Genomic DNA, 26,122 nt, shown 5'->3' on the forward strand with positions numbered 1-26,122 from the left:
TAAAATAAACATATAATAATTAGCCTATTATTTTACTTTTGATTGTACGACGTCCTGGGTCTTGTAGCATCGTGTCAAATATTGACTGCATGGTCTGATTCAAGCTTACATTCAATGTCTGGTCTTTTGACTTTTCACTTGTATACAACTTAACACCAGCTTCACTAAACTTCCACCTATAATTGTATTTATTTATTTTTTTAAATCATGAAATGAAGTGATAATAAAAATACCTATTGAAAAAGATTAACAATAGTTTAAAAAAAGTAAATTAATTATAAATTATTTACCTATCCTTAACCGGAACATTTTCAATATTTGAACATTTATAATGTGTTATCACCCAGTAATCTGTTGGCTACTCCTCAAATGTAGTTTTTATCGTAATTAAACCGTCACCTTGTCGAAAAGTTAGCGAATTGAAAACTCCCTCATCATATTCTTCTGATCTTAAACGATCACCAACATTGTCTCTGTATGATGCATTCTATAAATGAAAAATATAATTTATATATATATATATATTATTTATAATAAAAAATAATTTACCTAACCATTTTCATCTGCTTCTTATTTGTAGATTTTTTTTCATTCGTCTTCTCAACACCACGTTTTAAAGTGGTTTTTGTTTTAGATGTTGATGCTAACGGTTTAGCTTTAGAGTCAACGGATTCACTGAAATGTTCATTCTATGGATCATAAAAAAAATATTTTTTTTTTATTTAAAAAATGTACAAGTGGTTTTATAACCGATATCTAAAAGAAACATATTTTATTTTTTATGTTTCTTAATAATTATAACCATAACGTTGAGTAGTGTTACGACTGACCTCCAATTTGTTATTTGGTTTTGAAAAAAACTTTACTTGCCTCTGATTCTGCAGAAATAATTGATGTTCTATAAGACGTTTTTTGAGCTGCGTTGTAGACTGTGTTGAGGACTGAATTGAAATCTTGAGACTGATGAACGTTAATGGTTTTACACTGGCTTTTTATACACAGATATTAGCCACTACCACAATAATTTTATATGTAAAATGCTAATGTTAATAGCAATGACTTGAAAAACCTTTCTACAAACTAGTTTTACATGAACACAAGTGGCATTATATGAATTATTAAAGAAACAGGATCTAAAATAATCACCCGCCTTGAAAATCAGATTTGATATAACAACGTTAATGACCTCAAAAGACTTTTCAACAAACATTTTTAATAATATGAACAATAATAATAGTATAATATATATATATATATATATAATATTAACATTTATTAGAATCGAAAAAATAATTAGTATGAACCGGATTTCAGATATAAAAACGTTAAAGGTTAATAGCAATGACCTGAAAAAACATTTCCAAAAAAAAAAAAAAAATGATTATATATGAACATGACATTATATGAACTGGTTAAAATATCAAATATAATTTAAAATAAATTAGAATGTATATATTCAAATAGACTTCTCATATAATAATGTAATAAGAATTTGCATGAAAGACTACAAACATGTTCTTACATGGACAAAAGAGAATGGTATCAAGTAATATAATGTACAATCACCTCAGGATTATGAGAGGTACCTAATACTCAACGTTCAAAGAGAGGGTTAAACTTTAGTATAAAACACCGAATTTTTAAACATAAAATCATCAGTTCACCAGCAGCACTAACAGACCAAGAAGCTATCAGAACAGCAACCATCCTCGACTCTCCAGCAAAACAGTTGCCGACCATCAAAAACGTAAAAACATCTTCAACAGCAATAGCAACCGTTAGCCAGACTCAGAAAACAGTCAACAGTCAGACTTAGAATACTTCAACACTAACTATGTAAGTACCTATTTTATTATTTTATTAAAACTTTTAATCTTTACTCCTATTTTTTTTAAAAAAAAACTAGAAACTGAATAACAATGATTTAAACACATCATCATTATAATAATATAGTTTTATGATAATATTATCTATGTTTATATGATAAAATGTTAACATCATATTTATAAGATAGTAATCACTAGATAGTAATTACATTTTATTACACATCAGCAATCTACTATTAATGAACATAACCTTAAAATATTTACCGTCTCTATTACCATCACGGTTTAAGATAGAATGGTTAAGCGACGAGGCCTGTTATTTCGGCGGAAGTGTTTCTTATCAAAAATATGAAAAACTCACTGCCCCGTGGCGCGATCTACTAAATTACCATGATAATCTTGATATTCTATATTATAAATTATAATTATTATTAATTATTAATTATTATTATAATACCTACTTCATAATACTTTATGATTGAAAACCACGGTTTAAGATCATCTATCTAAAACCGTGTTGAAAACGTAGAAGAACTTTACAGTGTATTTTTTTTTAACAAATGTCAAATTTATTTTTATTTTGGCATTTAATAGCTTTCCAATCTAATACCAGCTGTATGAAGTGTTAACTAATTTTACAAATAAAAATAAAAACCAGTTGTTAAATAAACCGATTTTTAATTTCAATTTTTCTATTCTAAACCAAAACAGATTACCAAAAGGAATAATAGGTAAATCAAAATATAAATATAGTTTGTATAAAACATAATTTTATAATTTGTAATTGTTAATATCTTACTATATATAATACACTATAAACCAAAAGCTTATATTTCCTAAGAGGACACTAATTTAGATATTTTTTTCTTGGTTTTGTTTAATTTTTTTGCTTCCTGATTTTTTGTATAACTATACTGTCTCATCCTCATTGTTAAATACATAATAAAAATGTCTGTTATGATTTCTGTCTTATGTAGATTACATGGAAAAGTTATGGTTATGTTCTCTGTCTGGAAGAACTCTTCATGTGTATCATCAAAAGGACTTAAAGATTCAGCATGTTTCATAAAGCATAATTCTAATGACTCCAAAAGTTTGAATAAATAGTGATTTGGATGGGTCAAAAATCCCCGCGTTTTCAAATTCACCAAATCAGCAGCTGGATTTGATGATGTTCCATAAATAGTTTGTAAACTCATAAGGCATGTTTCACATTTTGTAGTTTTTATTAATCTTTTATTTATATATCTATAAAATAATAATTTAATAATAAAAATTTTATTTTTAATTATTATATAATCTGTAGGTATAGTACACCTATCCTGCCATAAAATAAACTGCACACTCAAAAGCTGTAGAACTGACATCACTATAATTATGTTCGCTAAAAACATCCTCAAAATTCCATTGACCTTCTTCAACAATGTTATCAATTTTTTGTTTTAAATTATTTATTTTTACTTCCCTAACATTTACATCATTTTTATCGTTTAAAATAGTTTTTAGGTCTGTTATTGTAATAACAGGGATATTTTCTACAAGAATAAATATGATAAAGTACTTAAATTAGTAAAAAAATGAATTGTTTACCTTCTAGTATACAACAATTTCCTGATTTGGGGGGCTTGATTATTGAATATACCGATAACATTCTGTATAGTTGTAGAAATGTAGGTGTAGTAGGGTGGTCATTGGGACCAGCAACTTGTCTAATGGTACCAAAAAATTTCTAAAGAAAATAAATTCACATACAGTATTAATGTATCATATTTCTAGGAAATCAGTAATTTTATAATTTTATACATATAATAGTAGGTATTTAATTATTACTTCTAAGCAGTCTTGATTAGTTTTACTTGTCAACACATAAGCAAAATTGCATTCGTCAAGAAGATAATTTGTCAATTCTATTGTGGACTTAATTGTTATTTTTAACCCTTCCGCAGTTTGTTTTGTTAAAAAATCATCTTCTGACAGTAATTTATTGGCCACATTTAATTCCCATGTATGTAAAACTGTCAGTGCGTTTTTCAATACCTTTAACCAAAAAATATATTTATGTACCTAACTATTTGATTTCACTGAACAAAATATAGTAAATTTACAACAATTATAACTACCTACTTTATAACAAATTATTAATTAGCAAATAAATAAAATACTTTCCTAGGATTTTAGTACCACAAAACATCACATAGAAACGAGCAACACATAACATTTAATTAAACCTCCAAATCTTGACTATTTTTTTTTATCCCTTCTGCTGGAAATTTTCTATTGAGGGCGTCAAATAAATTATTCATAAAAATAGTAAAATGTATTGTTTCTTCACATTCATTGAACCCTGGGTATGATTTAGTATTAAAAAATCTTATACCATCTGCTACTGATTTGCTGAAAATCTGTTTAATAAAAAATAATTTACACAATATTAAATAATGTTTTTATTTTATTTTTCATAAGGAGTTATTTGATTTTACTTGTGAAGCAAACTTCACTTTCATCTTTGAGAAACTGTTGAGTTGAAAGTGATTTTTGGTGAGTCTTGGACAAATTCTTGTCAACGACTTAGAATCAGTTTCATAATGGTGCTCATAAATTGCCCATTTAATGGGAGGTTTTGTTGGACTAATCTAATCAACAAGTAATGTTAATATAATAGGTATATAATTATAATATATATATAATTATTTAAGTTGTATTTACTAATATTCTTTCAAATATTGTACTATTAATACAAATTAATAATTATATATTCATTGCTGAATCAAACTATTTCATGAATAATATTATATGTGAAATAATCACTCTTAATGTTTTTTTAGTGTGCAACCGGTTTCTGACAGTTTTCAGCAAATGTGGCGCATCAGAGAATACAAACACTTGGCGATTGTTGTCGAATGGATTGGTAAATGAATTTCGTATTTCATCTGATTGTGCATAAATTCCTAATGTATGCCACATTGTACGATTAGTTGATGTGCCATCACTTGTTATGGCTAGCACTTGAACCCCAGAATTTTCCAACAATAGAATTGCCTTCAGCACAATTTTAGTTAGATCAATACCTATTCAATTTCAACAATTAAAATGTAACTTATTGTACTATTTAATAGTTAATACACGGGTTCACTTAAATGTACCTTTAACTGGTCCTTTTGAGGCAAAGACAGCGATTGGCTGATGAAACTTCTCAGATAATCCTTGAATCATCAAAACTAATGCGTGATTAGCTTTTTCTGTACTTTTAGTATTCAACTCATCACCATAATCTTCCAAACCATGGTATGTTAGGTTTCTAGTGTTAACTGATATACTCTCTCTCAAAGATATTTCATCGAACACTAATACAACTTTTTTTTTGATTCTCTGTCTTATTCTCAAATTTTTTTTTTAATAGTTTGAAGAAATTACTGTCAAAACCACATCCAATCTTAACTGCTAACAAGTGATGTCTTAATGTTGTTACACATGGCAATGGCAAGATATTTTGTCCACGAAGAAATGAATAACCGCTTGGAGATCTATGAAATATTCCAGTATTTGTAAATTATTAAAATACTTGAATATTATACTATTATTACTTACCTTATTTGAAACATTAGGCATAATAACATCCAGTTTTCATTATAGCGTCTACTTTTAGGATTTTTAAATTTTGCTGCTGCGAATATTTCTTTAATTAATTCTGATTGACCCTGAGAAACGTTTGCATTATTTAAAATGTCACTTAATTTTTGTTCACTTATGTTTTTCATTTTATTTTGAATTTTATTTAAACTATTTTGTAATTTTAAAATTTTACTATTTCTACGAAAATTTTGTTTTTGAATGATTTCTTTAGCCTTTTGGATTCTACTATAATTTTTTTGTTTGTTAGGAGAAAAAACGGTTAAAATATTTTGTCCGCTATTAATTCTTGCACGTTTTTTTTGAATTGAATACAGTAGACGTTTACACCAGAGACAAATATAGCAGTTAGTGGAACACATTTATTACAGTATTGTGAGTCAAAACTATACATATTATATATCATTATTCTAATTTTATCAACTGCTTAATAATTTACCTATCATCTTTAATTACACTTGAACATTGTATGTGTCTCCATTGACCACATGATTCAATGTATTGAGGACCATATGAAGCCCTTATATCTTGATTTTCAGTAAAAGATAAAGCTCCTTGACAACATTTAATTTGATCAAATTCATTGAAAAGTGACTGAAATTCTATTAGGTTTTTATGTTGATTGTTTTTTAACCCAATTTCATGGGGTGTTACAATTTTATTGTTGATAAGTAAAATTATTTTAGAATCTAAAAAATATTACATTTAAATATTATTAGTTATATTTATTTAATACTGTTCTTTTATAATACTGATATAATAAATAGTAATATACCATTTTTAATAATGAGTTGCTTTTCAATATATCTAGAATAGTTGCTTTTGAAAGTACTCAGAGTGTGGAAAGCAATATCAATTGGAGCTATTTCATTACTATGAAACCAGTTATTTGGTACATCGATCATTTTTCTGTTGTTTAAAACCAATTGGTATAATGAAGTTGAAGGGTTTAATGTGTCAATCTGCTTAAACAATAAAGTAATTGAACAATGAAAAATGTTATTCTATTTTATTTTGTAATCTGTTTTTGAAATTTACCTTTCTTTTTTTAGATTCTGGTGGAAGCAATGTATTACTAGGTATAAATGGTTCAATAAATGTCTGTACACAGTTAGAGACGTTACCAAAATCAATTTGTTTATTAATATTTAAGCTTGGGTTAAGACTTAGTGGTAATACCACATTTTCATTACAAATATTAATATTATCATTTTTAATGTTTATTGGGATCGCACCCTTTTTAAGTTGCAATCTCTTTAAACACACCTAACAAAATGTAGAAAAGATTAATTATACAAAAACTTAACATTATTTATAAAAAATATATTTACAGTATATTTACTGGATCCTTGACCTGAGTCCCAAGTACTAATAATATCACTTTCATAGAAATGTTTTGCACAGATCCTATGACTTTTTTTAAGTTGCATCCCTAATGCTTCTTCCCACAAAATTTTAATATCTGCATTTTTGGGGACTCCAAAAAGAGATTTTGATGCCTCATGAGGCTCGTGTACACAACAATAACTTGGCATTTTTAAATTAATATAAAAAGAAGTATGAACATTTTATAATTAATTCACAATAACCACAATTATTATAATATCATGGTAAATAGAATTGGCGCGAATTAACATATACTTTATCTCTTTTTATGTTTATGACCATTGCTATATTCTGTAGTGTGTTCACAGCACGGTTATAGATCTTAAACCGTGGTTCACAGTCTCACAGAATAGAAATCTATTTATTTTCTATTCTGTGGTATGGCTAAATAGTAAATAGTAAAATTCCGTCTGGAATTATTGCTTTTGGCGCCAACATTTAGTGATAGTTCATGTTGGCACCGGAAGCGCTAGTATCCAGTGAGTAAAAACATTTATTTGATAAGAAACTTTTCCGCCGTAAAGTACCGTGGGATTGTATGGATCGTCGCTTAACCACAGAATAGATGAAAGCAGAATGGACACTCTCGGTTTTGGCTGATAACAAGCTTAAGTCGCTCAGTGTTGCCACGTAAGAAAAAAATATTTTATTTTTATATTTAGGTTGGTTTTACAATGATTGATAAAAGGAAATAAGCTTTTGACATAGCTGAAAAATTTTCACTGGTTCAAGTGGTTCGTGGTTCATAATTTTAATAAAAAAAAGAAAAATGAAAGAATAATTTATAATAATGATGAATCAGGTTTTACTACTGTAAAAAAAAAAATTCAAAAAGTGATCTCTTTAAAATGTAAACAAGTGGAGAAAGAGGAGTTAATACTAACACTGTTTGCTATCTGGTTTCTATATGCCACCAATGATTATATTTTAAATAAGTTAAGTTTGGACTTTTAATTTTCTAACAATATTTAATTAATAATATTGTGATATTAATTCATGTTTGATTGGTCTTTTATATAAGTGATGACGTGATGTTATGTTTTGTATCGGAAAAAATGTTAAGTTCAACAATTAAGTGCATTTTTATTTTCTTATAAATTTGTTTTAAGCAAGGCCTGTTAGTATTGATTACAAATTTTGATAACTTTGGTAAATTAGTACCTACTCTTTTATTTGATTGTTTTTTTTTTTTATAAAATGTTATATTTTAAAATAAGTTAAGTCTGGACTTTTAATTTGTTAACAGTATTTAATTAATAATGATGTGATATTAATTTATTTACAGTAATGTTCCTATTGGTTTGTTGACAGAAAAAAAAATTTTAATAAATTTGAATGAAGTTATTATTTTGATTGTTTTTATAAAAGGTACATGTAGTCTATTTTAAGATACCGGTTGCTTGTATTGGACCACTTAAAACATTTTTCTTAAGTTATAATATTTCAGAGTAAACATTATACATTTTAAAGAAATGATCTGTGAAATTGTAGCTTAGAAGTCTAGGTATATTTGTAAATTGTAATACAGTTTCATGAAAATCTAACAAAAAAATTAGCAGAAAAACTACAAAATGTCATAAATGGTTCAAATTAGGTGGCTCTCCTCTATATATATACACGCTATAGAGTATTATTTGTTGTAGTTAATGGTTTATTTAAATATTTTATTGTATAACTAAATCTATATATACATATATAAATGAATTTTTGGCTGTTTGTTGTGTATGCTTTGATCTTTACTACACTATTAATTCGGGGTTGGCCACATACACCACGCTGTGTGGGCATAGCTATTAGTACGTATATGTAATAAATAAATAAAATCTATAACAGATTATAATTTTTACTATGCGAATATCGTACAATAATTATTCTGTAAATATACATTTAGAGTTCAAATCAACCGTCGAGATAAAATTTTTGTACGGTACAATGGATTATGTACAATTTTTGTTTTTCATTGTACTGGTGGTCACACTGGGGGGCATTTAGCTCAAAACTGTCGTACTCCCATAAGACTACATGTAAATTTTAAAAGAGTGTCCATTCTGCTTTCATCTATTCTGTGGCTTAACCATTCTATCTTAAACCGTGATTACCATAGAACAGTTAGCACTATCACCGCTTAATATTATCACCGAACGCGATATTTATTATTTTATAATATTTGATATCAATAATATAAAAAAATGTTATATTATCATAGTATAATATTCAATATTTACATAAAAATATTACAATTTGAGCTAAGTTTTTATAATTGAAATAAGTAGTATAATATTCTTATTCTAATGAGTATTCAATAAGACTGTCTGCTATTAGATATAAAAAATATGTCCATCTATAACGAATTGTATGTATTCATTTGACATTAGATAGGAGAAAAAATAAATTTAGTATATAACATTAAACACAGTTATAGTAATATATGATATTATGTGTTCCTATATTTTAATCTTCATGATTATGTTTTTATAAAGTTCATTTAATTTAGATAAAAATTAAATTATTTACAATACAGTTAGTTAATATATTTTATTACATTTTTTTTCTATATTAAATTGTAGGTATTCATTTAAAATTATTCAAGGGAAAAAAATAAATTTAATATACGACAAATACACAGGTATAAGTAATATAATATATTTGTGTACCTATATTTTTTAAACTTCATGAATATCATAGTATAATATTCAATATTTACATAAAAATATCTCAATTTGAGCTAAGTTTTTATAATTGAAATAGGTAGTATAATATTCTAATTCTAATGAGTATTCAATAAGACTGTCTGCTATTAGATATAAAAAATATAGCTATCTATAACGAATTGTATGTATTCATTTGATATTAGACAGGAGAAAAAATAAATTTAGTATACAACAAATACACAGTTATAAGTAATATATAATAATATGTGTACCTGCATTTTAATCTTCATGATTATATCTTTTTATAAAGTTCATTTAATTTAGATAAAAATTAAATTACATACAATACAGTTGCTTAATAATATATTAGATTATTACATTTTTTTCTATATTAAATTGTAGGTATTCATTTAAATTATTCAAGGGAAAAAATAAATTTAGTATATAACAAGTATACAGTTATAAGTAATATAATATATTTGTGTACCTATATTTTTTAACTTCATGATAATATTTTTATAAAGTCCATTTAATTCCTAGATAAAAATTAAATTGTGTACAATACAGTTGGTTAATATATTTTATTACATTTTTTCCATCTATCTTTATTAAATTTTATGTATTCATTTAACATTATTCAAGGGAAAAGTAAATAAATTTATTATACAGCAAATACACAGGTATAAGTAATATATGATGTGTGTACCTATATTTTTTAAACTTCATAGTATAATATTCAATATTTACATAAAAATATCTCAATTTGAGTTAACTTTTAATAATTTAAATAGGTAGTATAATATTCTAATTCTAATAAGTATCCAATAAGACTGGCTGCTATTAGATATAAAAAAATATATCTATCTATGACAAATTGTATGTATTCATTTAACATTAGACAGGAGAAAAATAAATTTAGTACACAACAAATACACAGTTATAAGTAATATATAATATGTGTACCTACATTTTTAAACTTCATTTTTTTATTTTTTATAAAGTTAATTTAATTCAGATAAAAATTAAATTATATACAATACAGTTGTTTAACATATTTTATAATTAGATTTTTCCGTCTATGTTTCTACGATTTAACATACTGTGTATTAACATTAATGAATTAGAAATAATATTACAGACAATGGATTCAAAAAACAAAGATGAACTTATGAATAAATATCAATATAATTTACAAACTATGGAATCATTAAGATTAGGGAATATTGAAGATAATAAAAATAATATATTAGAAACGAAAGAAATTAATAAAAAAATTAAAGAAATAAAACATAACATTTATTTAATCAGGATATGTTCATCATCAAATGAATTTGAAATCAATCAATTAAGAGATAAATTGTTTTCTTTAAAAGAAGAAAAAAGAGAAATATTTAATAAATATGGTAATAAATATATTGATTATGTTAGAAAAATGGAAATCTGTTATGGAGAAAGATATAGTATGGATATGATGATACGTTCTCAAACATTTCATGACATTTACTTTTCTAAGAAATTATGATTTTAATTTTATGTTTATAGCTATGTTTTTTTGCTTGTAAAAATAAAAACAATTATTATTTAATGATGATGTGTGTTACTATTTTAATATTTTATTACTAGCAGATAGTTTGCAAAAATCTATATAATTTACAGAAACATGACATCATACATCGAAAAAGAAATTAATGGAGTATTGAGACAACAGGCTGAAAATGAGAAATATGGTGAAAGAGAAGAGAAAAAATTTGAAAAAATGATTTACGATATTAATATTAAAATCAGAAAAGCAAACCTGAAGTCGACTAGGGAAAATTTATTTAAAAAAAAAAAGGAAATTAAAGCTGATTATGACGAATCAAATCATATAGGTTATCGATGTCAACAAAGTTGTATATCGCATTTATCATACCTATATGATTTATTAAATAATAATTAAGTTCTTTAATTTCTTTTTTTAAAACTAGTTGCTTAGGTTTGCTAAATATTGTATGATTTATATTAATAAAGTGATTACAATATTATTATTGTTTATTATATTTTTTTTTTCATTTAATTTATTTTCAGCTTAATTATGAAAAGAAAAATGGTGACAAAACGTCAGCGAATGACATATGCTGATGAAGGAATATTTGAAATTGAAAGATTTAAAAAATGTACAAAAACTTTTATAGTTAAGAATAATTTAAAAATTTTAGACTACACACTTTTTTTTAACTATACTTTAGACAAAATAATTCCAAAGTTAAAGGAATCATGTCTACAAACATCTATAAAATTTAATTTATATGTAGATAGTGTATATGAACGAATTATCACACAAGAAGTACAGGATATAGCATTTAAAACCTCTAATACACTTGCATGTAATTCCTCTGATTTTAATAAATTACTGAATGGGATGTTCAATAAATTATTAAGTGAAGAAGATGATTTTTTAGCAAAAGCTTCTGGCTGGTCACTTAAAACAATAGATGCATTACAATTGAGAATTAATATAGTAAATCCTCTCAGAGGAGGAACGTATCTAGATCTTCCTGAATATATCAAAGATAAAAGAGCAGTCATAAATGTAAAAAATAATGATGTTAAATGTTTTAAATATTCAATACTATCAAAGTTTGATAATCGTTCAAATAAAACTTATTTTAATAAGAAATATTTTGAAATGTTAGAAAAAAAAAGTGGCTTAGATTTTAAATGTATAGATTTTCCTACACCAATCAGTCAGATAAAAAAATTTGAACGTATAAATAATGTATCAATTAATATTTATAGTTTAAATGATAAAAAACATATTTTCCCTCTATATATTTGTAATACTGAAAGAAAAAAAAATTTTGATCTACTTTTGTTTAATAATAATAACACGTCACATTATTGTTATATAAAAAATTTTTCAAGATTTATTAGAAGTCAGAAAACTAAAAACTGTTCCAGATTAATTATCTGTAAAAGATGTTTTACTACTTTTAGTGAAAAGCCATGTAAAAGCAAACTTTGGGGTAAGAAAGGGTTGAGTGAACACCAGCATAATTGTAGAAAGAACCAATTAGGGAGACCAATAATGTTTGAAAAGGGGGATGATGATTTTATTTATTTTAAAAACTATAAAAATACACAGAGAATACCAATTGTTATTTATGCAGATTTTGAATGTATTTTAACTCCTAAAAATAAGTCTAGTGAATTTAATAGATGCGAAAAATCTAAAACTTATGCTACACATTTACATGAAATTATGAGCTATGGGTTTTATGTCAAAGTTAACTATGATGTTATATCAAAAGAACTAGTAAAACAGTTCAAAATTCCGAGAAAGGTGGTAATTTATAGAGGTGAAAATGCTGCAAAAAAATTTATGGAAAATATGATTGTTATTGGAAATAATATTAATAAAATTTATCAAACAAATAAATCGATGAATAAATTAACTAAAGAAGAAGAAAGTAATTTTAAAAATACTAAGTTTTGTGGAAAATGTTCGAGACATTTTAAAAATAATAATTTAATTAAAGTTCGAGATCACTGTCATTTTACTGGTAAATATAGACAATGTCTTTTTCTTCAATGTAATTTTGAAATAACTAACCCCTCATTCGTACCAATTTTCTTCCATAATTTATCATACGATAGTCATTTCATAATTCGGGAACTTGGTTGTAATGATAAAGATATTCACGTTATTCCTAATTCGTCAGAAAAATATATATCCTTTAGTAAAGAAATCGCACATAGATTTAGTATTAAATTTGTCGATACATTCCGTTTCATGAGCGAATCATTAAGTAAACTTGCATTAAATTTATCTGAAGATAAGTTAAGGTTTAGAGAAACTCTTAAAAATTTTTCCATGAATTAGATCTAGTCACTCAAAAAGGAATCTTCCCTTATGAATATGTCGATAGTTGGAGTAAATTAGATGATACTTTTTTACCACCAAAGTCTGAATTTTATAACTCTTTGACAGACGAAAAAATAAGCGATAAAGATTATATGCATGCTAAAAATATATGGCGAACATTCGATATAAAGACTTTAGGTGAGTATAGCGATCTTTATTTAAAGACTGACGTTACCATACTACCATATCTTTTTTGAAAACTCAAGCCGAGGTGGCAATTGTCAATCAACTAAAAGATAATATGCTAAAGCAAATATACCAAATATTGAAGGACTGGACTGGACTATAATTCGAATGAACCAATTACATGGATTACATATCTTGACTGTGTAAATTTGTATGGTAAATCTATGTTAACAGAATTGCCTTTCAAAAATTTTGAGTGGGTTAATGATCTCAATATCACGTGCATCACCCCAGCCCCACCCATTTGGAATTTTTGAAAAATTTATTTACCAATATTTAGTATGTAATTTGTATGAATTTGTATGACAACTTTCAAAATTTGTGCGGCCTTGGTTTTCTCGTTATCAACCAAAAACAATGGGTGGGGCTGGGGTGATGTGATTTCAGCCCCACCCAAGGTTAACATTAAATAATTCATACTCTAACCTACACCATAATTTAGTATGTAATTTGTATGTCTTTGTACAACCGTTTTCAAAATTTGTACGAACGTCGTTTGCCGGCAATCGCAAATACTAAAAAACCGGCGTCACCCCAGCCCCACCCCGCGGACAAATTTTAGCGTTTTCGAATTTTTTCCAGTCCTATGTTTTAGTACATAATTTGTATGAATTTGTTCGACCGTTTTCAAAATTTGTACGATCTTCGTTCGCCGGCAATCGCAAGAACTTAAAAACCGACGTCACCCCAGCCCCAACCCGCGGACAAAATTTAGCGTTTTCGAATTTTTTCCAGTCCTATGTTTTAGTACGTAATTTTTATGAATTTGTACGACCGTTTTCAAAATTTGTACGATCTTCGTTCGCCGGCAATCGCAAGAACTTAAAAACCGACGTCACCCCAGCCCCACCCCGCGGACAAAATTTAGCGTTTTCGAATTTTTTCCAGTCCTATGTTTTAGTACGTAATTTGTATGAATTTGTACGACCGTTTTCAAAATTTGTACGATCTTCGTTCGCCGGCAATCGCAAGAACTTAAAAACGGCCTACCTGTTAATATACTAGATAATAGATTGCCTACCTGATAATATATACTACTCGCATAATCACAAAAACGTATTGCTGTGTCCAGCTAGTAAATTACATATTATTTTATAATAAAAATATTTTATATTATATTACTAACTAATATTGTAACTCCCACTAGATTGTACAATTTACATTGATATACGAATTTAATTGTATCTTTATCCGTGACGGTTAAAATTAACAAGTATAGCAGTAACCAGTTTTATATTCTCTACATCGTGATTATTACGTATGTCTACATAATACGTAAGATGTATGGTAAAAACTATCTGTAGGTATTAGATTTTGAGAAAAGAACAAATTTAAGGATGAAGTTTTAAAACGTTTATTAGTTTATTACCTAATGTACAATATATGATCCACTACCTTTATATATTTTATAAATATCATATTGTGTAAATTAAAAATTCGCAAGGTACTCGTGTATTAGATTTGACTGGCATTGGTTTGGATTTCATGTCATCATAAAGTTCCCAGTTTTGTATGTGGTTCCGCTTGCAGTATGATTGATAATGTCCATCACTATTTCTCAATCTACTCAACCCGTGTCTGTGTGAACATATACCCCTCAGTTCATACTTAATGTTGTTTATTGTTAACACTGGAGGTACATCGTCTAAACATACGTTGACCTGTTGTGCAACTTCGGCACTGTAATCCTTGTCGACTGCATCTTCTGAAGTGTAATTAAATAATCATTTATAATTAACTAAGTAATAAATAGATATACAATTTATTGTAACTATAACATACCTTCCCAATTAAGGAGTTCAATAAATAGATGGATCGGTGAAGCAATTGGATGAATAGTTTTTAATCCTTTACATGTTTCCCCTTTTATATCAACATGTGGAATTTTCGCTTAATAATCTGTTTCCTATATCTTCCTCAAGCGACTTTAAATTACCATTTGTAATATTCAGTGTTATATATGGCACAGGTATTGGACATTTAGTTGTTTTATTACAAGTGGATATAGTGCAGTTTATATTGTCCAATACTGTAGGAAACTCTACCAATAATTGTTTGAAAACATTTCCTACTGTTGTGTCACATACTGCCAATGTTGTATTATATTCCAAATATTCCATTCTAGGTTTTAAGTATTTTATCTATAAATATAAATATATGAGTGAATTAATGATTATATTATTTTCAGTATACGTATTATATAAAAAAATTATTAATTGATTGATTATGTAATATATTAACTTTATTAATGTGTTTGAATGTAATTTTTTTTATAAACAATTAATTGTAAATAACATTAAATTGATTTTTTCAAAAAATTGACTTTTTTAGGAAATTATGTAAAAGTCAGACCTAAGTGTACATATTTGTAAATCAGTGGTTCCCCCTCCTTAAATTAGAGCTTAGACGGCATTTTTATATTGTTATACAAAATAATTTTATATTGGTATAAAATAAAATATAAATCAACTTAATAAATATAATAATATATTATATTATATTTTATTAATAATATAATTTTGTAATTTTTAATACAATTTTATACATATTTATATATTAAATAATAAAATATTATAAGTAAAATTAATTTATTGTTTTCAATTTTAGTGATTGTAAAATGGCATAATTATTTTAACAACAACATTTTCGTTATTTCATTATTATATATCACTATACTCCCCCCTCGCGTTTTCGACAGATTTCGTAAAATTTTGAACTATAAAAGCTTATTAAAAAAAATTGTGACTTACGATTTTTAATGTTTTTTAGCTACAATAAGAAAAACTCATAAGGAACCTTGTATTAAATTTTCAAGTTTTTTTGGTCGTCCAACATTTTTTTACCGACACTTCAAAAAAAAATTCTCAAAAAAAGTGTAAATTTCAGTGGTCTATAAATAACTCAAAAAAAGTCAAAAATTTTTGAAAATTAAACTGTATATAGAGAACACTAACATAAACATTTGGTGAAAATTTCAAGTATTTAAAGTGATTATTTTTTGAATTACAACCATATAAAAAAATCGATTTGGTCGAAAACTGATTTTGCGTAAAAATTCCCGTTTTTCTGTCATTTTTTTTTTTGTTTTTCTCGATTTTTTTGAAAACTGTTGGAAAATGTTTACTTTTGACCTCTATAATGCACCAAGGATCTTCAATTTTACATCGGAAACCACCCCCAAAGTTTGAAATCGAAGCATTATTTCGACTAGTTATGCTGTACACAGACACAAAAAAAAAAAAAAACAAAAAAAACAAAAAAAAAACACACATCATTGTAAAATCAATACATTCATCACTTCGTTCAGAATCTAAAAGGATCTTTAAACAATTACTTAAATTATAGGCAATTTTAAGTTATACTACGAGTTTTATACATTACTTATTAATTTATATAAATTATTATTATTGACTTAAAACTAAATATATTACTACATAAACTTGCCTTAATTATGTGTGTGTGTATTTATAATGATATTATTACTTACTTTTTTCTCCATTCACTTCAGTTATTACTCTGTCCTTAAATTTAAGTATAATACTTATAATTTCATCAGGGCAGATCGTTGGTTTTCGGCCTCTCATTTTAAATGTACAATGGATTTAAACAACTCAATTACTAGGTATGAAAAATATATACGGAAAATACGCTAAAAAATACTAATCGAAAGCGCGTAATAGAAAATTAATCAAATATAAGATATTATGATTATAGTACGACACTCGGTAGTAATAGTCAGGATAGTCAAGACTAAAATGAAAAATATATTTGGAAAAAGTGACGGCTACCGGGAGGCTACGGGACTTGAACTAGCTATCCAAAAATCAGAAGCAATGGTGATCACCAAGACCAGGACACACAACGATCTACGCATCACCATAGGCGGTGTTCCTATAAAGAACGTCAAGCAAATTAATTACCTCGGGATCATTATTGACCAACGTCTTAATTTCACCTCACACGCAGCTCACGTCGCTGCCAAGGCTGGGAAAGTGGCTAGGAACCTAGCGAGAATCCTGCCAAACGTCAGTGCTGCTACGCCGAAGAAACGAAGGCTACTGGCCGGAGTGACCCACTCTATCTTGTTGTATGGTTCTCCAATATGGTCGGGCAAGATGTCAAACTGTGGCCTATCCGAACTGGCGAAATGCCAACGGAGGATGACTCTGAGGGTTGTGTCAGCATATTGCACAGTCTCAACGGATGCGGCACTTGTAATTGCTGGCATCCCACCAATAGACTTACTCGGCTCGGAACGTCAGACACTAGCTAGGAATTCAGGTACTCGGAAAGCAGACTGTCGAGCCACGCTGCTCTCGGAATGGCAGTCCCGTTGGATCTCTTCTTCCAAAGGTAGATGGACCTTCAATCTGATCCCTGACATCAGGCCATGGGTATTAAGGAGTTTTAGTGAAACAAATTTTCACCTCACCCAGGCGCTCTCCGGTCACGGATGTTTCGCTCAATACCTCCACCGCTTTGGGAAGCTCGAATCCTCGGAATGTTGGTATTGTGGAGCTGAAGTAGATGACGCGCAACACACCACCTTCGAGTGTGACGCCTGGTACGTCCAAAGACATCAGCTGTGCATCTCCCTCGGAATTGCTACGCTATGTCCACGTACTATGGTCGCCCTTATGTTGAAATCCAAGGACAACTGGTCTGCTGTCAGCCAATTTATAACCGAAGTGCTGTCAAAAAAGGAAGCAGAGGAAAGGCGTCGACAAACCATAAATGCTGAAGACTAATATAATTAGTTAAGTTTAAACTGCTGCTGTGGGCCGAAGGCCAAAAGGGAGGGTTAGAGGCCCTCTATTTTAATGTATACATAATTTTGTTTGTACGTGCCTAGATGGTACGATTACTTTTATTGTTTCATTGTATTTCAGTAAATGTGTTATTATGTTTTCAATAAACGATGAACACCAGGGGGTGAAATGACTCACGTCGGTGCCACCCCTAGTGTTCGATTCCATATGTTAAAAAAAAAAAAAATAAAAAAAAAAAAAAAAAAAAGGTTAGGTTAGGTTCGTCGCGGGGGATTTTAACGCCCACTCTCCGGGCTGGGGCTCCCCCACAACGTGTTCCAAAGGGGAAGCATTAATGGAATTTGCTCCCTTGGACTGATCGTCATAAACCAAGGGAAGGCTCCCACGTACGAGAGTGGTGGTTACTCTTCACATATCGATGTCACCTTTGCCTCGGTAAGCGCATCGAGGATGATAAACTCATGGCAAGTCCTTGAGCTCGACATGGCAAGTGACCATCATCCAATATTCTTTAGGATGGGAGGTGATGTGAATTCGACCAGCACAAACACGAAAGGGTGTTCATGGAGGCGTCTAGACAAAGATAAACTCACAACGTTCCTAAAAGCTGTCAATCCAGTATGCCAGATAACGTTCGACGACGCAGGTCTCGTAAACTTCCTAGAAAAAGCATGTGACAGCTGTATGCCCAGAAGATCGTTCAAAGGTCACAAGAAACCGGTACATTGGTGGACGGAGAGGATCGCCAACTTACGTAAGGCAAGCTTCCAAGCCAGAAGAAAATACCAAAAGGCCCGAAAACGTAAAGGACAAGACGACTGCAGTGAGGAACACCAGCTTGCAAAAGACGCATCAAAAGCACTGAGACTAGAAATCAGGAGAAGCCAAGAAAAATGTTGGGCCGATCTGTGCAAGCAAGTTGACACTGATCCTTGGGGCTTGCCCTTCAAACTGATAACCAAGAAACTAATTGGTAGGCGCCAGATCCCAGGCCTTAAACTCCCTGGTAGACTGGATACTATCGTCAACCACCTATTCCCTTGCAGCAAACCACCAGTATATCCAGCATTATCGTTCCAACTTCAGGAATCCGAAATGCTTACAACAGCAGAACTTGCGGAGGCAGGGCGCAGTCTGCCTAGAGGGAAGGCACCGGGACCAGACGGCGTATCAGACGAGGTGCTACGGGTCATAGTGCAGGTACGTCCAGACTTGTTGCTACCGACTTTCAACGATTGCTTGAAGAAGGGAGTATTCTTGGACAGCTGGAAGGTAGCAACGCTGGTTCTTCTTCGCAAAGGTGATAAACCTCTGGACCAACCGTCGTCATATAGGCCATTATGCCTAATAAACTCGGTCGGCAAACTGTTCGAGAGGCTATTAAAAATGAGGATAACACGGCACCTGCTAGGACAACCTGATGGCATCTCTGAGCACCAGTTCGGATTTATGAGAGGTAGATCTACTAATCAGGCGATTGAGGCAGTGATGAACATAGTGAACAAAGTGGGAAGCGGCCAACTTTACAATCGCAAGCTGTGTGCGCTAGCTTCGCTTGATGTGGCTAACGCCTTTAACTCCGCACCATGGGAAAGGATCGATGCTGCTCTAATTAAAAAAAGGGTACCAGCGTATCTCATAAACGTGATAAGATCTTACTTCAACGGGCGGAGAATCATAAGCGATGGTGGACAGCGCCTAGTGACTACCGGAGTGCCACAGGGATCGGTCATCGGACCGATTCTATGGAATATTTTTTACGACGAGTTGATGCGGCTAGAACTCCCAGATGGTGTTAATATAGTGTGTTTTGCAGACGACGCGGCAGTGGTGGCCACAGGGTATACCACTCGGCTACTGGAGGAAGCCATGAATGACTCGCTACAGATTGTATCTACGTGGATGAAAAAACAAGGCTTGTCCTTGTCGAGCAGTAAGTCCGTGGCAATAATGCTCACAACCAAGCGAGGATACGAAAAGCCTTCATTCCAAATTGGCGAAGACGAAATAACACTTGCGAAGGACATACGATACCTTGGAGTACAGCTTAACTCCGTACTAGGGTTCAGAAAACATATACAGACAGTCAGCGAAAAGAGCATGGGAACAGCTACAAGACTTTGTCGGCTTATGCCGAATGTTGGAGGACCCATTGCTGAGAAGAGAAAACTACTGATGACGGTTGTACATTCACAATTGCTGTACGCTGCACCGATCTGGAGCTATGCACTAAAGCACGAGGTAAACAAAAAGAAAATCGCTTCTCCGCAGAGGAATATGGCATTGAGGGTCGCGAGTGCTTACTGCACTGTGTCTAACGTAGCCATAATGGTGATATCTGGTATTTTACCGATACACTTACTTGCTGCAGAAAGAGCAGAAATCGATCAGGCAAAGAAAGACGTGAATGACGTGAAAAAAGTGAAAAAAGAAGCGAGGGTAGAGCGATGACTAATTGGCAGTGCGAATGGGACCAGAGCAATTCAGGTCGTTGGACATACAGGCTAATACCTCGGATTGATAGGTGGAAGAACAGAAAGTGGGGACAAGTTAACTTCTATGTCACACAATTCTTGTCAGGACATGGATGTTTCAATGAGTACCTGCTGCGCTGGAAGAAGAGGAACGATGCCGAATGCATGTACTGTGGCGACCCACATGATGATGCTGAACACACGTTCATCGGCTGCGACAGGTGGTGGCAAGAAAGGCGTAATCTGGAAGTGGAGTTGGGGATGGATGCTACACCAGAGCGAATGGTAGATTTCATGCTGCAGTCCAAATCGAAGTGGGATACGATCGTGAAGTACATCACAACAATCATGAAGAGGAAAGAAGCTGATGAGAGGAAAATACAGACGGCAGCTGTTGCAGATTAAGTTAGTTAAGGCAAACTACAATGTGGCTCGAAGAGCAAAAATTACAGGGGTAGAGCCCTGTTACCATGTATACTTATTTGTAAGGGACAGTGAGTGGGGGATTGGCCCACCACCTCCCGACCTGTGATGTAAGTTTGTAAATAAACGATGGTTGACAGGGGTAAGTAGTGTGACGCGAAAGCAAACAGTCCGCCCCTGTCAATCGGTGGAAAAAAAAAAAAAAAAAAAAAAAAAGGTTAGGTTAGGTTAGGTTAGGTTAAGTAGCGTTTGTTGTGGGCCAACCGGCCAAATTAAGGGTGGTTAGATGCCCCCAACTGTTGTTATTAGTTGCGATTGTATAAGTTATTTTATTGTAGAACACGCTTTTGTTTAATAAAAGATGTGGGCTGGGAGGCCGCAATGGGGAAACCTACTTCCCTCCCAGTCTGCGATTTACGCCCTGAAAAAAAAAAAAAAAAAAAAAAAAAAAGGTTAGGTTAGGTTAGTTTAGGTTAGATAATACTCACTATAGTTAGTCACTATAGTTCAGCGGTGGCTGTCGTGGTGTACGGACGTCCCTCTACGTCGCTCCCGGGCTTTTTCAGATTTTCTCCGGAAATACCATACAGTTTTTTGTGCAGTGTGTCTCATTCGTCGCGCTACTTCGTCCCGCGTCGACTAATCCAATCCGCGCAGAAGTCGGTCCAGTTTCCGCGGAGAAATCGCGATTATTCGTGTATAACTCAATTTTGCTACTGTGTTACGCAGCACCAAGTTTTTACGTAAAAAGTGCGCGTTCGGGCCGGTGTCGGTTTCGAGTCGGCCCGATTAAGACCCACTGCACCCTCCCGAAGGGTTCGGTGCATCGCGCGCCCCCCCTGAACCCCTAGGTGCTGAGGGGACTCGCTATCTAAGCTTCGGCGCCGCCGGTGATATTTCGGCTGATACACTAGTGTTACGAACGCGCGCGGTGGCCCAGTCAACGCGGCTTGAGCAGACCTTTCCAGGGACACCTCGACCGATAGAGTCCGACGAACAGCGGGTGAGTAATCTAAGTTTTTTGTCTTCCCCTATCTAATAGCACGGCCGCCCAAAGCCGCCGGGGCGAAAACGGACTTCCCGTGCAAACAGCTGATTCTGCGCAGTGGAGCAACTGTCGGTGGGAATAGATATCGTGGAACTACAGGCGACGTGTGACCAACTGTCTGTTAACTTGTGCGGCGGTACTCGTTATCCGGCGGGAAATTTGAAAATACCTCCACCGTGGAGGTACAAGTTTTTGGCCATAAGTCAGTAAATAACGGCAGGAGAGTGTTGGGGTAAACGGCTAGTACTCTGTCGGGGAGAAACGCATGTGTTTCTACCATCGGGAACATAAGCCCCCCACCACCCCCCCCCCCCAAAACGGTTTTTTGACGATAACTCGGCCGGATTTGATCTGAGGACTTCGGGAAAAAAATTTTGCCCTCCCAAAACCCCCTGACCTGCCACGGTCAGTCTGTATATCATACAGAAAACCCCAACCCCTTAGCCACCCCAGGAGCCGAGATATAGGCCAAACAAGCGGGTTGTCTTGACGTTGCCGATACCTTCGGATTTGGTGGCGTCATCGTGACCTCTTGTGCTCGGGTGAAGTGGTAGCAGCAAAGTGGGCAAGGATCTTCGGATCTCCCCCTTGCCATGGACCCCAAGGCTGGTCCTGGTGATCAAGTAAAAGGTTTGGATGCGACGAATGCAGCGGCGGCTGAAGAACAGGATACGGCGCAATCTTTGTTGAGGTCCCTGAGTAGGCGGCTTAAGGCTCAAGATGATAGCATGAGGCTGCTGATCGCTAAATCCTCTGAGCTGGACGCTTTGGTGGAAAAATTAAGATGTGAGAATGCGAAAAGGGCAATTCACGATTTGCAGGGCATCGTAAAAACACACAGAGAGAATAGGGAAGAGGTCACGAGAACCTTCAATAATCTGGCGAAAAACATTAGAAATAAGGAGGAGGAAAAGAACAGGATTCCTGTTGCAGGTGCGACGAAGTCCAGCGTTGAAGCAGGAACGCAGTCCCCGTGCTGGTGGGGTATTGATCCACCAACCGCATTTAAAATGCAGCAGCTGCCACCTGCCGCTGAAGACGAGACACCGTTGGAACCCTCTTGGACTGATGTGTAGCGTCCCAGCATACAGGAGGACAAACGACTGGTGTTGAGGTAGATGGATTGGGTGTAATAAGTATAACAACTTAATTTGTGATTAATTTATTAGATATTTATTTGATTACTATGTAAATGAAACACTTTTACTGCACAAAATGATTTGGTTGTAAAATATTCTAAGTCCGAATAATTAAATTGGACTGGTGTCTGGCGTGAAGGTGCTTGTTCTGACTCTGGTGGCTCACGTCTGAATTGGGTCTAATCGGGGCTCTCCTATATAGTCCAGATAGTCCTACTCTCTGCATTTCCTCTCCTATCGATAAGATACGTATGTGTCCATGGCCGAGTCGTGCAAAAGCGTACGCGTGTATTATTTTAATATCGTAGCTTCCCACGCCCATGCGACCGGTCGGCCACATCCTGGTTATTCGCGACACGTAATCTCCATAACCCGACGACAATAATCATATCTCTAAATACGCCTGCCAAGACTACGATTTCATATTTAATATTTCGTATATTTAATTCCAATTATGGTAATATTTTGGAAAGGCTAGAAGTTTGGCCTTCGATATAACTATTGAGGTCCTACACAATATAATTGGTTGGCGAAATCATACGCCCCAGGGTCACTTATACATATCTATGTGTATATGCGTGTTTAGATGTCTCAGCGGGACGTCAGTACATAGCAGATGTGGTCAGAAGAAAAACCAAGAAGGCGAAGCCGCAGACACCTGCTGGTGAAGCACACGATGCTGCGGAGGCTGTGAAGAGCGGCACTGTCCGCCCGCGAGTCAAAACACGCCCAGCTGCGATTCTCGTTAGCCCTGGTACAGGGGATTTTCCAGAGCTGGCCAGGAGAATACGTACGGGTGTGAACTCGGACATAATTGGTAGTAGTGTGGTTGGCATGAGACAGGCCAGGTCTGGTGGCCTAATCATCGAAGTACGTGGTGATTCGAATCAAATAGAGGCGATTCGCACAGAAGTGTCCAGGTCGGCCGGCGAGGATATAGCGGTGACTACGCTACAGCAGAGGACTCTAGTGGAGATCAGAGATGTGGATCAATGGACCACTCGGGATGAGATCGCGGAAGCTTTGAGTACCTCTGTTGGCGTTGGGAGTGCTGACACTAAGGTGGTAAGCTTGAGGAAGCGATACGGCGGTACCCAAGTGGCTCTAGTGTCGATACCTACATCGGCAGCTAACGGGTTGCTCAACTCGGGGAGACTGAGGGTTGGTATGGTCAGCTGTAGAGTTAGACTAGGCGAGCAAAAGGTGCGCTGCTTCCACTGCCTGGCGTTTGGCCATATGTCTAGGGCGTGTGACGGTCCAGATAGGTCACAGTGCTGTAGGCGTTGTGGGGAGGCAGGTCATAAGGCGACTAGTTGTAGTGCATCGGTCCAGGCTATTAGCGATTTTGCTAAACTTGTGTCTGAAATCAAGCTATCGTGATGGGCTCGTCTTACCGAAACCCCGCTCGAGTTGTTCCGTCGGATGGAACGAATATAATTCAGATTAATTTAAATCACTGCTGGTCGGCGCAACAGATGCTGTTGCAAACGATGGCGGAACTCAATGCCACCATTGCTTTGATAAGCGATTACCATCGGCCGATGGGAGACGCAGAACGGTGGTTCGGAAGCACCGATGGCAAGTGTGCTGTCTTTGTCACAGGTAGCCCACACCTGGTTATCAATGACCACGGTGCTGGTCTGGGGTTCTCTTGGGTCAAGGTCAATAATACTTTGTTCTACAGTTGCTACTGTAGTCCAAACTGTTCTGTTGATGAATACGACGCTTTTCTCGGCGGCCTTGAGGCATCTATCTGTAACCACCCGAGTCGATCATCGAACCTCATTGTGGCTGGTGATTTTAACGCTCATTCGTCTGGTTGGGGCTCGACAACCAACGACGTGAGAGGAGCCTTACTGTGTGATCTTGCAGCTACATTAGGACTAATAGTCTGTAACACGGGCTCTATTCCAACATATCGAAGGGTTAATGCGGCATCGGTGATTGATGTAACACTGGCGAGACAGATACCGAGCAATCAACCATTGGTTACTGATTGGATGGTCCTGGAGGATAAATACTCTGCCAGTGACCATATGTATCTCTCCTATACAGTCTCGAGTTCGGGAGTTGGTCGTCCCCGAAGCGCTGTAAGATGTCCAGCGGTTGGTTGGTCAGTCAAGAGGTTAAATGTAGATTTGGTAAATCTCTATTGGGATCTGGTGGGTGCCCCAACCCAGCTACCCGTGGATGCTACTGCTGAGGACCATGCCGATCAGTTAAACAGGCTCCTATCGGAAGCATGTGACGTCGCGATGCCACGCCGGACGATCATGGCAGGCAAGAAGTCAGTATACTGGTGGAGTTCTGATATAGCTGAGTTGCGTAAGACCGCGATCGCTGCCCGAAGAAGCTACCAGCGCGCTGGGCGCAGAACAACTACAGTCCTGCGTGAGGCGGAACTTGCAGCATATAGGAGAGCCAGAGCGGACCTTAAACTGGCGATAAAGAGAGCACAAGAAAAGTGCTGGAGAGAACTGTGCCTCTCGGTGGAGAACGACCCTTGGGGCGTGCCGTATAGGCTCGTAACCAAGAGACTTGGACGACGTGCTCCAACTATGGATCAGGATTTGGCCGCTAGTGTGGCTCGAGGGTTGTTCCCGTCGCCTCCGCCTGTAGACTGGAACAGTATTCCCCTGTTGTTAGAGGAATTGGCTGTCCTTGACGATACTACGGACGATGTGTC

At 33.7% G+C, this 26,122-nt stretch overlaps 1 protein-coding gene, 1 long non-coding RNA gene and 1 pseudogene across 2 annotated transcripts in view; 1 reads left to right on the forward strand and 2 right to left on the reverse strand.

Annotated features, from left to right (window-relative positions):
* LOC149059157 (uncharacterized) overlaps positions 1–26,122 on the reverse strand; it is a 244,073-nt gene that overhangs the window by 180,334 nt on the left and 37,617 nt on the right. The window lies entirely within an intron of this gene.
* On the reverse strand, positions 43–700 carry LOC107172088 (uncharacterized). Its single transcript, XR_016189863.1, has 3 exons — positions 555–700; positions 291–487; positions 43–176 (listed from the first exon to the last, which is right to left on the reverse strand). It is a non-coding gene; the product is annotated as an uncharacterized LOC107172088 (long non-coding RNA).
* On the forward strand, positions 11,419–12,883 carry LOC149059170 (uncharacterized; annotated as a pseudogene).

The sequence above is a fragment of the Diuraphis noxia genome, unplaced genomic scaffold, assembly GCF_037042655.1.
Source record: "Diuraphis noxia isolate RWA-SAM2 unplaced genomic scaffold, SU_Dnox_SAM2 contig0001, whole genome shotgun sequence".
Classification (NCBI taxonomy): Eukaryota; Metazoa; Arthropoda; class Insecta; order Hemiptera; family Aphididae; genus Diuraphis; species Diuraphis noxia.